The 16,804-nt window shown below is 41.2% G+C and overlaps 1 protein-coding gene across 1 annotated transcript in view; it reads left to right on the top strand.

Annotated features, from left to right (window-relative positions):
* LAPTM4B (lysosomal protein transmembrane 4 beta) overlaps positions 1 to 16,804 on the top strand; it is a 140,557-nt gene that overhangs the window by 92,578 nt on the left and 31,175 nt on the right. The gene's annotated exons all lie outside the window — the stretch shown is intronic.

The following is a 16,804-nucleotide window of genomic DNA, read 5'->3' as shown; positions in this document are numbered from 1 at the left end:
AGCTCCATATTATTACATACAGTACTATAGGGGTTGTTTTTGTAGTACTTGTGAGTTGATCAGTTACTGTACATTGGGTGAGGAGACATGTTCCATTGGAGACACCTGTCTTGGTGACAACTGCCAACGGTGGAATTTTCCTGTGGTCCAGACCAATATGCTACCTGTCCAGCTATGTCACAAGCCCAGTCTGATACAAACCTCCTTCACATAGTTGCCGATAAGCTCTGTTTAATGTATTGTGGCCACATTGAGGCCAAGCACCAACTGTAACTAAACATTTTAATATATTGTAGCCTAAAAAAATACAACATACAAGAATGTGAATGCAGTATAAGGCCTCGTTCACAAAGGCATACCTAAGCATATTGTATGTCTATGTGAAGGGTTGTGTTTGCTTGCATGGAATGCACAGGTGTTCTGTACATCCACATGAACATAGTCCTATTCATGTGTATTGGGATGTAATGGCTACATAGACACAGCTGCTGCTCCCAATTTGACATCCATATGGGTGTGGTTGTGTGACACATGAATCTTAAATTGTGAACTGTGCAGCCTCTACATCCCAGTAGACATGAATGGGACTGCCTACATATGGATGTCTTTGCATCCCATGCTGGCAAGCATAGCCCTTTGCACGGATGTCTCCTTAACCCCTTCACACCTAAGGGTAAAACAAATCTAAATGTCTAAGCACAATTTTTCAACGTTGACATGTGTTAGTAAAACCGTACATATCATCACAACTACTTTGTATATCCAGGTGAATTATACCTTGTTGTTTTCAGGGCAAATTGGGCTTTCATTTGGTGGTTAATGGTAATGGATATCTCCTGATTTTTTTTTATTATCAAAGGAAAATTGGACCAAAATAGTAAAAAAAATATATATTTTTTAATTTAGCTGTGTGTTTCTTGTTACTACCATAACCTACCACCAAAGAACAACCCAAAATAAATTCTCCAGCTCTTGGCGATCACAGCGATACCATATATGTGTATTTGTTGTTTGTACCCCTAGTACAGCCCAGAAACAATAGTGCACATTTTGTGTTTGTCTTTTTTTTTAACCTAAAACACACTGACACTGACACTAACTGACAATGATACCAACTTTTTTTTAAAACCTAACCTTTGACCTTGATCTTTAACCCTGACCTTGACCCAAACACTTACCCTGGCACTGAAGTAGATCAAACCTTGTTCTAGGTATTTTATCTTAATTTTTTCTTATATTTTTTACTATTTATTTATTTTTTATTAATAAACATTTCCCCCCCCCCCATGCTAGGAGTTAGAGAGATACAATGTATCTCTTTCCTCCATTCATAGAGAGAAAAAAAAACAAGGGGGCCGAGCTGTACAGTGACTGATCAACATGATAGTCAATCAGAGGCTATCACAGAGATCATGTGACCCAGAATTGGGAGTCCTGGGTCCCGATTGTTAGAACGGGACCCGGTGCTCTCATTGACACTGCGGTCTCTGTGCTGGGAGCACGCCGTGCTATCCAGGTGGGGGGGGGGGGTGCTCCACTGCCAGAACACTCCAGTCAGTGCTCTCAGCTAGTGGCTGAGAGAGCTGACCGGGAGCCAATCAGTAGAGTTTTTTTGGTCATGCCCCTTCAACAGGCTGACTTCTGCTGGACTAGCTGCTACACACATGGGCCAAATGTTCAATAGAAACTGGCTGATGTCGCTTGATATTTGACCCATATGTACTAGGCTTTAGTAGTAAGGTTTATTTTGATGTTTCGACAAGGCACATGCTTGTCTTCCTCAGGACAATTCTGCATTTAGATTGTAAGTGCAGGTTGTTTGCTTTTCATACCCAAAAGGTTTATTATCCTATATACTACCCTCATCTTCCTATATCTAATATATATATTTTTTTAGGATATACATAGGATAAATATATTTTTGTAAAAAAAAAAATTGGAGTTTTTCTTTCAGCCTGATATAGAGATTGCATGATCAAAATAATATTATAAGAAGTTCAATAGTTTATGAGGGAAAGGCTTACCTTGAAAGTAAAATAATAAAATTGGATGTTGGACTAGAAAATGGCTTCTGCATTGGAAGAGTTATTATTTATATTTTATATATATAATTGTATTATTTATAATATTTGATATTATTTCAGCTTGGCTTCTCTTTTCCTGTAAGCATAGAATTGTGCTCTTTTCCTCTAAGCCCAGAAGTTTGCATTTAGAATGACTGACTTCCTAATGCACTAGTACAGTAGATGCCATTAGACTTACACTGCGGCGCACCACAATGCACTAGGTACCCAGTGCTGGATGATTAAGTGACTGCGACTTGCTTTGTGGTGCACTACATTAAAATGAAGGCACAGGTCTGTTTTTTTTTTTTTGTAATACATTGGCAGCTCATTCTTTAAGAATTGATTGCCTGAGTGCAACACAAGGTAACTTATACAGTTGTGTCCAAAATTATTCAACCCCCAATGCTGTAAAGGGGTTTAGGGACTATAGTGTACATTTGGAATTGTATTCAGAATCAAATCCTACAAGGACGTTGTAACTACCCAAATGCAACTAAAATGACATCAATTGTTTATGTAATACAGTAGTAAATGGTTCTTATGTGGTTTCTTCATTGCCACAATTATTCAACCCCTTAAAGACTACCACTCTGAAGAACAGAGGTTCATACAGGTGCTTTCCATCAGGTATTGAAAACACCTGTGGATGTCACCGAGCAGCAATCAAGCATAATAAGCACCAATTAGGCAGCTTTAAAATGACTGTGATACTCAGCTCCTTCTAGACATTTACTGGTGTGGTTACAAACATGGTGAAGGCAAGAGAATGGTCCAGGAAGACAAGAGAAGAGGTGATTTCTCTTCACAGGAAGGGCAATGGCTATAAGAAGATTGCAAAGATGTTAAACATACCAAGAGACACCTTAGGAAGCATCATTCGCAAATTCAAGGCAAAGGGCACTGTTGAAACGCTACCTGGTCGTGGCAGAAAGAAGATGCTGACTTCGACTGCTGTGCGCTACCTGAAGCGTAGAGTGGAGAGAAGTCCCCGTGTGACTGCTGAGGAACTGAGAAAAGATTTGTCAGATGTGGGTACAGAAGTTTCAGCCCAGACAATAAGACGCACACTGCGTAATGAAGGCCTCCGTGCCAGAACTCCCAGGCGTACCCCCTTGCTGTCTCCAAAGAATAAGAAGAGTCGACTGCAGTATGCCAAAAGCCATGTGGACAAACCACAAAAGTTGTGGGATAGTGTTCTGTGGACTGATGAAACAAAATTAGAACTGTTTGGGCCCATGGATCAACGCTATGTTTGGAGGAGGAAGAACAAGGCCTATGATGAAAAGAACACCTTGCCTACTGTGAAGCATGGTGGAGGGTCAATCATGCTTTGGGGCTGTTTTGCTTCTGCAGGTACAGGGAAGCTTCAGCGTGTGCAAGGTACCATGAATTCTCTTCAGTACCAGGAGATATTGGATGGAAACGTGATGCAGTCCGTCACACACCTGAGGCTTGGGAGACGTTGGACCTTTCAACAGGACAATGATCCCAAGCATACCTCCAAGTCCACTAGAGCATGGTTGCAGAGGAAAGGCTGGAACATTTTGGAGTGGCCATCGCAGTCACCAGACTTAAATCCGATTGAGAACCTCTGGTGGGACTTAAAGAAAGCAGTTGCAGTGCGCAAGCCTAAGAATGTGACTGAACTGGAGGCCTTTGCCCATGAAGAATGGGCGAAGATACCCGTAGATCGCTGCAAGACACTTGTGTCAAGCTATGCTTCACGTTTAAAAGCTGTTATAACTGTAAAAGGATGCTGTACTAAGTACTAAGATTGAATGTCACTTGGGGGTTGAATAAAACTGATAATGCTGTGAGCACAGAAAAGACATTTGTGGTTATTTCATTATAACTGTTATGTTATATTTGTCTGACCTACAAGTGCCTCTTTAATGTAAATGTAAGCAAGATGACTGAATGATCAAAAGCAATGTCAAACTGGCCAAAACACTCAATTTCAGTGGGGGTTGAATAATTTTGGACACAACTGTATGTGGCAATGCACCATAATGGAACAGCATAGCGTGAAGAAGACTTTAATGTTTTGAACTGCACTGCTGACCATGTGATATGTGGACTGCATTTGGAGTTACAGCTGACAGCTCCTTGCAAAGGGACCACTTACCATTCAATCATTTAAAATATGAAGACTTAAATATATACAACATAGAATACATGCTGATCCAGGCTTGAAGGGCCTTGTTCAGACTTGTTATAAGGTGACAACGCTCTGTCATTGTCTCCACAGTGTGCTCCTGCAGTGTCACCCTGTCACATGCACCCCTGATAAAGACTGCAGGCAGCCATGCCGACACACATTGAGGAGGCAAATGTCAACATTGTCACTAGCAGGAAGCTGGTCCAAATCAGTAATGTAAAGCTGATGAGGGAGCAGGTGCATTTAGTCATAAAGGGGCTAAAAAAGGCTGAAGGAGGCCAGCAACACTGAGTTGCAAAAATGGATGCAAAAAGGATAGAACTGCATTGTATTTTTTTAAAAAAATCAATTTTTGTTTCCTTTATCACATCTATATCAATTCAAACCCTATTTCAAGGTAGTTGTCTTTGCTCATCATCTCTTTTTAAGAAGTTTCCCTTTCCACTTGCTACTCCACTGGACTCAGTTTTCCCATACATATGGTATATGAATTTTTAAAGGTTGCCTGCTTGAGACAGGATTCTTACCTTGGGCCTTTAGGTTATACAGCCTATTTGCTTTGCCACCATCTTTAGTTTCTAATAAATTCATAGTCTGACTATTGGTTCAGCATCCTCACCTTCCATATCTCTCCGTAGCATGGTTGAGCTTAGGTACAAATATTTACGCTGCACTCAAGGCATATGAAATGTAGGTAATGGCTATGTTCTTCTGTGCTTGTTGTCATAGATAAAATCCAATTCTTGGCCCGGTACATCAGATGAGGTCTATTGAGGCCATAAATCAAATTCACTGCAGCAAAGGTGTCATTTGTGACCAAGCATCATGGGGTCAGATGTAGCACTACGGAGATGATTACTTAACCTTGAAGCATGCCTCCATGACTTGACATGAGGTTAAAGCACAACGTTGTGTCTCAGTGACCGTGACAAATAGTAAAGCTTCCAGTGCTACAGGGCCACAAGAATCTGATTTCATAGCTATTTTGGTAATGAGTTTTTGTTTAATTCAATTACACATGGACCTGAGCCAGAAAGCTCTTCTGCAGTGTCTGGCTGTCATAAATTGTGTTGGATGGGTTTTAAGGATCTTGCCAAATAGTAACCAACTACCTAATGTTCTTCCTGGAAAAAAGAACAGTTATTTGTATCGAGCTGGACTGGACATGTCACAAAGTGTTTTCCTATAGAGGACATCTGGCCGTGTTTTCTCCACCTTAACATCTCTGCCTCTTTGTGGGCTGTAAAATTTTCCCTGTTCACACCTTTATGCTCAGTTGCCTTACACTCTACACACAGGGCTCAAAAAAGTACATGAGCTTTCCTTTTGAGTGTATTCAAGCATTTTTGCCCCCATAAACCTCAATGGGTGCACCTGTTAATGCGCAACACATGTGCTTGCATGCACTTTTGTGCACTTTTACACCTGAAACTACTCTCCTTCACTAGGATAGCTCTCCTCCCCTTACCCAGCTCAGGAAACAAACATCTGAAACTTTATACACTTTCACAAAACTTGTAAAATGCCTGAAAAAAGGCATCACAATTACAAAATTCTCTCCAGTGCCCTCCACTCGGGCAGCACAGTGGCTAAATGGTTAGCATTTCCACCTGGTAGTACCAAAGTCATTGGTTCAAATCCCGACCATGGCACCACCTGCTTGGAGTTTGCATGTTCTCCCTGTGCCTGCATGGGTTTCCTCCGGGTATTCCGGTTTCCTCCCACACTCCAAAGACATGATGGTAGGTTAATTGGATCCTGTCTAAATTGGCCCTTGTATGTGTATGTATGAATGCGAGTTAGGGACTTTAGATTGTACGCTCCTTGAGGGTTAGGGACTGATGTGAATGTACAATATATATGTAAAGCGCTGTGTAAATTAACAGCGCTATATAAGTACCTGAAATAAATAAATAATAAATACAATAAGTAGGGAGTGTGAGCTTTGCTGAGTGGAAGGTTGTAGCTCTGACTGTACAAGTTGAAAACCCCATCAAAATATTCCTATTAAGGCAGAATACTGTTCTTTTATCCAAAACATGTCCAAGGCAGGTCAATACATTTTATTATAAGCAGATAATTAGGCTGCAGCTCTCTCAAAGTCACATTCTTGGGCTGAGCAAAACATTTAGAGAAAGGGTCCCTCACTCATACACTTGTGTTGAAAAGGAAGGACATTTTAACAAAATAGGTCATTGTCCAAATGATTAAGTGGGGGTAACTGTAATTTGCAGTTTACTAAACAGGTTAGGATGACAAAAAAACATGTATACACTGCAAAAATAATAAAAGCTGCACAAACATGGACTCTTCAAAGCAATGTCTTTATGATTCAATCAGGGTTACACATTGCAGTAAAACACAAACAGGGAGTTGGTATTTATGTTCTATGAGCACATGGGCTTGGGGTCTTTTCTGGAGGAGACTGCACCAAACCAGGCTGGAGGCAGGCTCTCCTCACTTGGCAACTGCTACCATGCGACCTCAGATGGGCGACTTGAGAGCCTGAAGTTGGAGAGGGGGCGACCCCTGGTTCTTCAGTAAGCTGACTGAGGGGAGCTGTCTGCCAAAGAACTGTCTGGTATCACTGGAGGGTATAGCTTGGAAATTTGGAAGGAGGCTGCCATTCTGTCCTTGGGCCTTGTGAGTACAGACAGTGAGAGATCTTGGGGACTCTGTGTGTTTTGCTACCCCTCTGGTGCTTTATAGTCAGCGTGGGACTATGAAAAAGGGAACACTGGCTAGTGTTCTGAAGAGCTCTGTCCATTTACTCTTTGCTGAAAGGAACTGTGCTCTAGCCTGAAGTTACTGTCACTGCTACTACAAAGGAGACGTCTGTTTACCTGCTTCAGTCAGGACTTCACCTAAAGCTCAATCAAAGAATAGTCCTTAACTGTAATTAGTTCTAATTCTGGAGTATTCTAATAAAGTCCCCATCCCTAGCCCCAGTTCTACAATAAAAATACAAAAACAACATCCCATAGACTGGTCATTGAAAACAATGAACGGAAGTGTTTGTGCACCTGGGTATGGAAAATACTGTGTGCCTGGCTGCAGGGCGAACATAGGGGAGACCTAGGCAAAAATACAAGCGGCTCCTATGGGGGTAGCACTACACTCATAAACCAGGTCCTTCAAAATGAAGTCCATGGTAGTACTGGTAACTTAGATGAATAGCCAGAGGGATACAAGGTCAATTGACCATCCTACTGGAACTGAAATACTCAGCAATTGGGCAGGGACTCTTGGAGAAGCGTTGTGTCATTAGGTTCTCACCCGGTTGCCCACATTCTGGTTCTGCCAATGGTGGGCCTCTCACCTAACTGCAGATCAATTATCCAGCTACCTCTGCTTCATCAGTTGTGACCTTCCTGGTTTGCATGAGTGAGGGACGCTAAGGTATCTATTCTTTCTGGGCATGTACAGAAACTCAAGAGAGTTGTGGGAAATGAAGTTAAAGGGGCCTACGCCTGCATCACTTTCCCTGAGCTTAGTGAATGTGGTAAAAATTCACTATAAACATTCAAAACAGCCAAATGTGTGAAGGATGCCGTAGAGGGTGGCATCTGAACCATGGGACACTCACCTTACATTTTTACCATCTGGGATTCATGGGCATTCAGAAACAATAGCTGGTTTACCAGGTTAAACATTGTATTAAGAAAACAGCCTGTGTCCTAAATATATCTAAACCCATTTTATTGTTATGGATGAAATGTGGAGTTAAAACCCCAGTCATGTATTTAACCATGCATAAGGTGTCCAAAACAAGAAACATTTTACCTTTTAAATATACTTTAAAGCCTTAGTTTAGTTAACATTTTCCTTAAAATCAGCACAAGGGATGGTACTTACAGTCAATGCAAAGTATCCCTTGTGTTGATGGCTGCTGTCTTGAATATTCTGTCCTTTGGAGTTTCTCTTCTGGTGCTGTGGGGGTTAAGGCAGCCTATGGACCTGTCATAGGCACTCTTCAAGAGTGCCAGCTGTGCCCACCCTTTCTTCCCCTTCCCCTCCATTCAAAGAAGCTGTACTATAGCTTCCATCAATGATAAGCACTGTATGAATGAAGTACGGCTGAAAGTTCCACCTTCTCTAGCTCAGGGAACACCTTAAATATAAATATAATCTCTTATGCTGATTAAACAAAAAAACTAAACTTAAGCTTTAAGTACAATTTGTATGTTTGATTGGAGTGTCCCATTAGTGCTACAATTTATAGTGCAGTGACATAATTGGGTCACATGACCAGACAGGGCGTTCCAGGGTGTATCTCAGACATACTGTACTTTGGCAGAATAAGATACGTCGTTTGGGCCCCTTTACACTATAAGGAAAGTTTTGGCACTTTTTCCTATTGCAGAGATTGAACTGGGTGGTGTTTTTTATGTGCCTCGGAGAAGTTTAGAAATTCTAGATGAATGTGATTTTGTTTGTCTCACCAGCTGTCCCTGTCTGATCCCGTTCCCACTTTGCTAATAAATTGCCCTACAAAATCTTAGAAAGAGCATCTGCAGCTTGCACTTTGTTGGCCAATATGAAGTAATGGTTTCATTAGACGGTTTATGCCGGTGAAGCAACTGGATAGTCTTGGCCGTCTCTCGGCACAATCGCTGGCACCATTCCACACTCTAATAACATAAGTGGAGGGGGGGGATTACTGCTTAGCTTGCAGAGTCACAGAGACTTTATAAAAACTGATTCATACATTTTAGGTTTTCTGATTTTGTAGTTAGGCACGCGGTGAAAGCTGTGTAGGAATTTTCCGTCTGTAGTGCCCAGTGAATGTTAGGGGAAGACACTTAAGTTGATCATATACACTTAGAGGTCTATGTATAAAACATTCACTGTGCCAATCATTTAACCATTTGCACTGACACCACAAATGTTTGGCATATTGTTAGTTATATTATTATCTCCTATGATTGTCAGCTCCATCTAGTGGCCGTAATCGTTTATGGAGTTATTTCAGGAAAATCCCCCATCATTGCCGCTAGATGGCAGCTGATGATCATAGGTGATAATCATATCACACTAATACACAAACATTTGTGGTGCCTGTGTGAATGCTTAAAACAACTGCACAGCAAATTTTTATTACACAAACCCCTTTGGTTTCTTTCATTCAGCTCAGAGCACAGATGGCTGAATCTCATCTGCCGGCTTTTGTATTCTTATTTAATAATCACTAAAGTAAGTGCTAAAAAGTGTCCTCAGATCAATATATAATATACACAAACCTATTCCTTTCCTGAATGAACACAATGGGGATTATTTACTAAACCTACATGGTGGTGTCTCTGGTGCAGCTCCGCATAGAAACCAATCAGCTTCAAGGTTTTATTGTCAAAGATTAATTGAACAAGCTGAAGTTAGATGCTGATTGGCTGCCATGCACTGCTGCACCAGATTCAACAGTTTTAATACCCTAATAAATTAACGTTACTGATCACTTACTGTGTTCATTCATAACTGAAGCATAGTAAACTGTGTGTGTTTTTTTTTTTTTTGGGGGGGGGGGTCCTGTGGTTTCTAACAGCCGCCCTGATAACATTACATTCAGTTTCAGATCCTAAATCAATGACAGGCTCCTCAGTTCCACCATGCAAGCAAAAGGTGACCAGGTATTAAAGCTGAACTTTAGCTATGCAGTTAATACAACTGAATTTAGTATACAAAAGCTGTTTTGTGATTCACTTTTCCCTCGGAAGCTGCATACCTAGGTAGCTGAGCATGGGTACACTGACTGGTTTACCTCTGAACCTTGGCCTTCCATGGTCCTTTCACCAGTCTGCTGGTTTTCCTTCATGGGGCCACTTTTGGTAGGTCCTGAAGAGCTGCAGTTTTGGAGTTGCTCTGACTCAGTCATCTAGTCATCACAATTTTGTCCCTTGTCAAAGTCGCTCAAATACTTACGCGTGCCCATTTTTTCTGCCTTCAATCCATCAACTATTTAGACATAGATATATCCCACCCACTTTCAGATGCCATTGTAACGAGATAATGAATGTTATTCACGTACCTGTCAGTGGTCATGCTTTACAAATGTGCTTAGGGATCCACTGGCTTCAGAACGCAGAAGCACATGGAACACTAGCAAAATTAATTATTAACCGCTTTCCATCCGCCCTATAGCAGGAATACTGCTACAGGGAGGCACGGGTGCACATATTCATGTATATATACATGATTCTGCAGTTCAGGGTAGGGGGTGTGCGTGAGCCATGCAGCCTACTTACCCGCGCCACCATTTGCAGCTTCAGCTGTCAATCACCGGGTCCCGAACAGTGATTACTCTCCGGCATCTGGCGATCGCCGAGTATTACCAATGGGGGAGAGAACTGTATGTAAACAATACAGTTATGTCCCCTGTCAGCTCCTGCACACTGCTTTGTATGGGTTTGCATAGCACAGGCATACAAAGCAGTGTTCTTAGTGTTGAAAACACACACACAGCTGACTGTGAAACAGCACACAGTTAACCCTTTGATCACCCCAGATGTTAACCCCTTCCTGCCCAGTGTCATTAGTACAGTGTCCGTGCTTTTTATTAGCACTGATCACTGTATTGGTGTCACTGGGGATGTCAGTGACACCAAGTCAGTCCCCCCCCCCCCAGTGTCAGAATGCCTGCTGCAGTCCCGCTGTAAGTCGCTGATTGCCGCCATTCCTAGTAGAAAATAAAAAAATAAAAATTCCAGTATATATACCGCCATTCGTATATGCTATAATTTTCACGTAAACCAATTAATTTACACGTATTGGTATTTTTTTTAGCAAAGACATGTAGCAGAATACATTTTGCCCTAAATTTATGATGAAATTAGATTTTTTAAATGTATTTACTGGACATGTTTAATAGCAAAAAGTCAAATATATTTTTTTTCTCAAAATTGTCGGTCTCTTTTTGTTTATAGCGCAAGAAATACAAAATGCACAGGCAATCAAATACCACCAGAAGAAAGCTCTATTTGTGGGGAAGAAAGGATGTAAATTTCAGTGTTGCATGACCACGCAATTGTCAGTTAAAGTAATGCAGCGCCGTATCGCAAAAAATGACCTGGTCAGGAAGGGGGGTAAATCCTCTGGAGGGCAAGTGGTTAACTGAAAAAAAATAAAAACATTGAATGCTCCTCCCTGGCAGAGAGTGATCCCATAAGAATGCCATAAAACATCACTGCTGTCATGCGGTCTGCATTTTATGAATAGGCCATATTATGCAAACTACCTTATAGAGTCACACTGTAGAGCCTAACAGAGAGCGGATAGCAAGATCCAATCTTTGTCATAGATTGCCCCTTAGTGAGCTATTGATTAAAGTACCTATAACTGAAGGCAGTAATTAGTCTTGGATAGAGTGGAGTGGGATTAGGACACATGCCAGGTTTTATTTCTGTCTGTGCCCTGGTTGGGGAGACTCACCCTCTCCATTTGTCCTTTTTACCTTTATCACTGAGAGTGAAAGTGAAAGAAATCTCAAATTTTGGGTTGTCTCCAAAATAGGAATAGGAGGGAAATTTTCCAATGGTAACACTCGTTCTGGTGACAACCAAGAATTCACTAATTTTGATGGGATTTCCTCCTATTTCCTGTTTTGAATGTAGGACAGGAAGTGAAGGGAAATATCAACAATTTAATACAGATGGCAAAAAAAAAAAATTGACAGAGATTATAACACTCTCCTAGGGCTCATTTAAACATGCAAAGAAATAAAAGCACCCATGAATGCACCTAATGCGTTAAGATGCATTAATGGCGCACTGTCGGCACTTTTTAATACATTCGCAGCACGTTAAAAAACATTTGCCAGATGACCCCTCTGTATCAGTTTTTTATTGTATGGGTTTTTATATTATCATCTTGGCTGGTAACACTTTCTAAATGCATCTCAATTGGGCTGTAAAAGCCATTGGGGTGTTTGTAACACATTTGTAGCTTGTTTATATTCACAGCAATGGAGGCATTTGGGGAGAGGCAAAGGATTGGGCTAACACACTTAGCCCAATCCTTTGCAGTCAAACTAAAGGCAAAACTTTTTTCATTCTGAATAGAGTAAGGCTAAGTTTAAACTAGCTTCAAAAGCAGGCGTTTCATGAGCGATTATGAACCTCCAAAATATTGTGCATTGCAGTATCCGGTGTTTTTCACATTGTCGCATTAGCATTGGGACTCATTGCATAGTGTCAAAATTGACCCAACATTTGTCATTTGCCAGGCTTTGCCTCTCCCCAAATGCCTCCATTGATTTCCTCCTATTTCCTGTTTTGAATGTAGGACAGGAAGTGAAGGGAAATATCAACAATTTAATACAGATGGCAAAAAAAAAAAAATTGACAGAGATTATAACACTCTCCTAGGGCTCATTTAAACATGCAAAGAAATAAAAGCACCCATGAATGCACCTAATGCGATAAGATGCATTAATGGCGCACTGTCGGCACTTTTTAATACATTCGCAGCACGTTAAAAAACATTTGCCAGATGACCCCTCTGTATCAGTTTTTTATTGTATGGGTTTTTGTATTATCATCTTGGCTGGTAACACTTTCTAAATGCATCTCCTGTGACAGGAAATACAGAGAAGTATGCATTTATTAGTCTAAGTTATTAAAAAGTGCCACTACCAATGCAATAGACCTCTTTACTGTGGTAGTGGTGGGGGTGGAGGGGGTGTTGGATGGCGTCACACACAACTTCCGCAGGTCAACTGGTATTATCCAATTTCCTGGCCAGCACTGGTCTGCATTTTAAACCAGAAATAATACATAGACACATCCTTTTCTTCATCACTAAAAATGATTTGCAACAGTTACCGATGTTCCTTTTTGTTGTCTTGTAGACATCTAGTTCTCTGGTTTCCAAATTCTTTGGGTTTGTGGGTTTCAGCTCGGCCCATCAACTTGAATTTGTGGGAATTTTTTTTTTTTTTTGAGAAATACCTTCTATATGAAATCAGTAGCATGGCTTCAGCTATGTAGCCTTCTTGGTAACACCATATATGTGGGAGGTTACTGAGATGTCCTTGATATGCGTAGGAATACATTTAGCAGTATCATAAAATGTACCAAACTGTTAGCATATAGACTTATATAATTTAATGTTCTTTTAAAGTATAACTAAACACATTTTTCTTTTAGTTTTAGAGCAGAGAAGGATTAGTACACCCATCAGGTGTTTGTTACTGTCTGTGTCCCATTAGGGAGATTTACCTTTGCTATTCATCCTATTTATTGTTATTGCAAAGAGTGAGAGTAAAAGAAAATCCCACATTTTGGGTTATCACCAGAACAGGAAAAAAGGGGAAATTATTATTATTATTATACAGGATTTATATAGCGCCAGCAGTTTACACAGCGCTTTACAGCATAGGGCAGTCAGTACAATTACAATACAAATGATTGCAGGAGGATTCAGAGGGCCCTACTCGTTAGAGTTTCCATTCTAAGAGGGAGGGTTAAGAGGTACAAAATGTAATAACTGTGAGCCTGATGAACAAAATACATGTACAGTTATTAGGTGGGGGAAAGATAGGACTCTCTGAAGAGATGAGTTTTCAGGAATTGTCTAAAAGTGGACAGAGATAGAGATAGTCGAACACATCAGGGAAGGGAGTTGCAGAGGATGGGAGCAGTTCTGGAGAAATCATGGAGGCAAGCATGAACGGAGGTAACAAGGGAGCTAGAGAGTAGGAGATCTTGGGAGGAACAAAGAGGACGATTTGGTTGGTATTTTGACACCAGGTTAGTGATGTAACTAGAGGCTGAGTTGTGGATGGTTTTATAAGTTTTTGTAAGTATCTTGCATTTTATTTGGTGGGTGGAGGGATAGCCTATGTAAAGGTAAGCAAGTGAGGAAGGAGTTGCAGTAGTAAAGGCGGGAGATGACCAGGGAGTGAGTTAGAAGCTTTGTGATGTCATTGGTTAGGAAGGGGCGTATCTTGGAGATGTTGCGGAGGTTGAGGCAGCAAGCTTTGGACAGAGATTGGATGTGGAGCCAAAAAGGATCGTTCAGAATCCAGGATTACACCTACCACCCTGGCATGTGGGACGGGTTGATGGTTGAAATCTTCCAATGGGGGCACAGGATCTGGTGACCCTGGGGGCAACCAGGGATTTCTTTTGTGGCTATAGGACATGGGTTTTCAGATTCCTTACTTTATATCCCTTCTTTATATCCCTTTCAGTAGGGAAGCTCTCACATTGCAAGGGTAACTGCTCATTTATGTCTAGGGGAGAGGGGAAGCATTTTAACTTACCTGATCCACCACTCCTCTGAATTGCTAGACTGGCAGACCAACAGCGTTCTCTAAGCTCCAGCAGTCTAAAGTTGTGCCATCATCAGGACCAATGCAGGGTTCATAGGACATAGGTGCATTGAACAAGATGACTCCCTGTGACAGTCCACTGCTGAAAGGGAAACGTCATTTACCAGGGGAGTAGAGAATCAGGTAAGTTAAATGGCTTCTCCTCTCCTCTAAACTTTAAAGAGAAATATGGGTTTAGTGAAAAAAAAATCATACTCACCTAGGTGGCTGCAACATCGATCTGAAGCTGCATCTGTCCACCGCCGGCTCTGCAATGAGAACTGAGCAATCAAAGACTGCTGATCACTCAGTTCTCCCCCACCACTCTGAGCAGCTCATGCTACCAGGAGGCCTTGGGTGGGTGACTCGAGGGGCCAGAATTCTGAAACCCTGGGTGCATCATGAAGGAAGGTGACTTGCAGCAAGGGCCTTGTGAGTGCAGACCATTTAAAAGGGATCCTGGGACTTGTGCTGTTTAACCCCCTCAGGACCTACAGTACATAGTCAGCTGCTGAGTGTAAGCTAGAGGGGACACCAGATGGTGTCCGAAAGAGCAACTGTCCATTTAGTTTCTACATTTCTACAGAAGGACTTTGCTCTATTCTTTGTACAATCTGCTACACAGTTCTACTAAGAGAACCCACAGATCCACTTAGAGAAAGCTGTCCTCAATTATGAATAGTTAAGTTCGGAGTATTCCACTATTTTTTTTCCTATCCCAGTTCCACAACAAAATAGAAAACAACAAAAAAAACTACAACCCCTAGACTGATCATTGGAGTAAGTGGAAGTTGTGTGCACCTGCTATAGGAAATACTGTGTGCTTGGCTGCAGGTGAAGATTTGGGGGAAGGCCTGGGCAAAATACCAGCAACACCTACGGAGGTTGCGCTACACTCAAAATATTGATTTACTGTCTTTTCCCTTTAAAGTAATTTTTATGATCCAATATCAGAAAGTTGACACAAAGCCAGCAGTCATGCAGTCTTGTAGCAAGAAAAATAATAAATCAAGATAATTAGCAGTTTTGTGTTTTCCAGTTGTCAGTTATATTGTTATAATTTCTGTACTTGGCATGTATTTTGCATTTAAGCAACTATAGACTTTAATTGCTGGATGATATCATAGAGCACGTCTGTGTTCTAAAATTGAGATGTGTATTTGTATGAGACATTTCATTCAGTGTCTGTTTGGCTCAATTTGCCTTGAACATAGGCCATCGGGATGACGTCATTTCCTGGGGGGAGCGTGGTACACAATGAAATCACTCCTGTGTTGCAGTTAAATCAGCACTGGGATTTTCATAACAAATTCATGAAAATGTTCATCTCTAGAAAAGGTGTTTTGTAGCACATGTAGCTATTTGCTGAGATACTAAAACAGTCATGTATCACTTGTACTATTGGATTATGTGCATATCTACTCATCTGATTATAATTCATTGATTGTGGAGGTGTAAACAAACTCATAGTTGACATGGATACAGTATGCATGAACTGTCTTACCCAGGGGTGGACTGACAACTCATGGGGCCCCGGGCAATAGGGGATCATGGGGCCCCTGTGTCCTTGCCCAAACTCAAAAAAGCCTATGAAAAAGGTACCAGGGGCATCTCATGGGGCCCCCTACTGACCCCGGGCCCTCGGGCAGTGCCCGAGTTTCCAAATGGTCAGTCCGCCCCTGGTCTTACCTGTCAAACAAGTCAATTCATTTTAGCCAATGTTCGAACCCAGTGATCACCAATGTATGGAGCATTCTTCCTGCTGATCTTTGAAGTGGGAAATATTTTCCCACTGAGCATCAATGTAAGAGGGCCTGTCTGCATTGACCATCAATGTAAGAGGGCCTGTCTGCATTGACCATCAAGGTAAAAGGACCTGTCTACATTGACCATCAAGGTAAAAGGACCTGTCTACATTGACCATCAATGCAGTGGAGCATTTCACTGATAATCATTGAAAAGGATAACCTTTTAACTGACCACTAATTTGATGGGGTATTTCTTATGTAAGGAAACACTATAGTTTTCTCTGTCTGCATCTCTTTACTGGCTATTATTTTTATTTTTCATTATTATTACCGTAAATAATATTGTTGAATAGCACAGCCCTAGGTGTCATTTACACTGGCACACATTCCTCATTCTTCTTAATCACTCTGTAGATATAGTACTTATTCTGTTTCATTATAACTGTAAATATAGTACTTATTAGCAGGGGTTCTGAAAGCTATTTCATGGGTTCCTTCATAATAATAACATTGAGAAAGGCTGGTCTAA

This window comes from Staurois parvus, unplaced genomic scaffold (genome assembly GCF_062004578.1).
Source record: "Staurois parvus isolate SC_StPar_1 unplaced genomic scaffold, SC_StPar_1.0 ptg000052l, whole genome shotgun sequence".
Classification (NCBI taxonomy): Eukaryota; Metazoa; Chordata; class Amphibia; order Anura; family Ranidae; genus Staurois; species Staurois parvus.
This window is presented reverse-complemented; position numbering and strand designations above follow the sequence as displayed.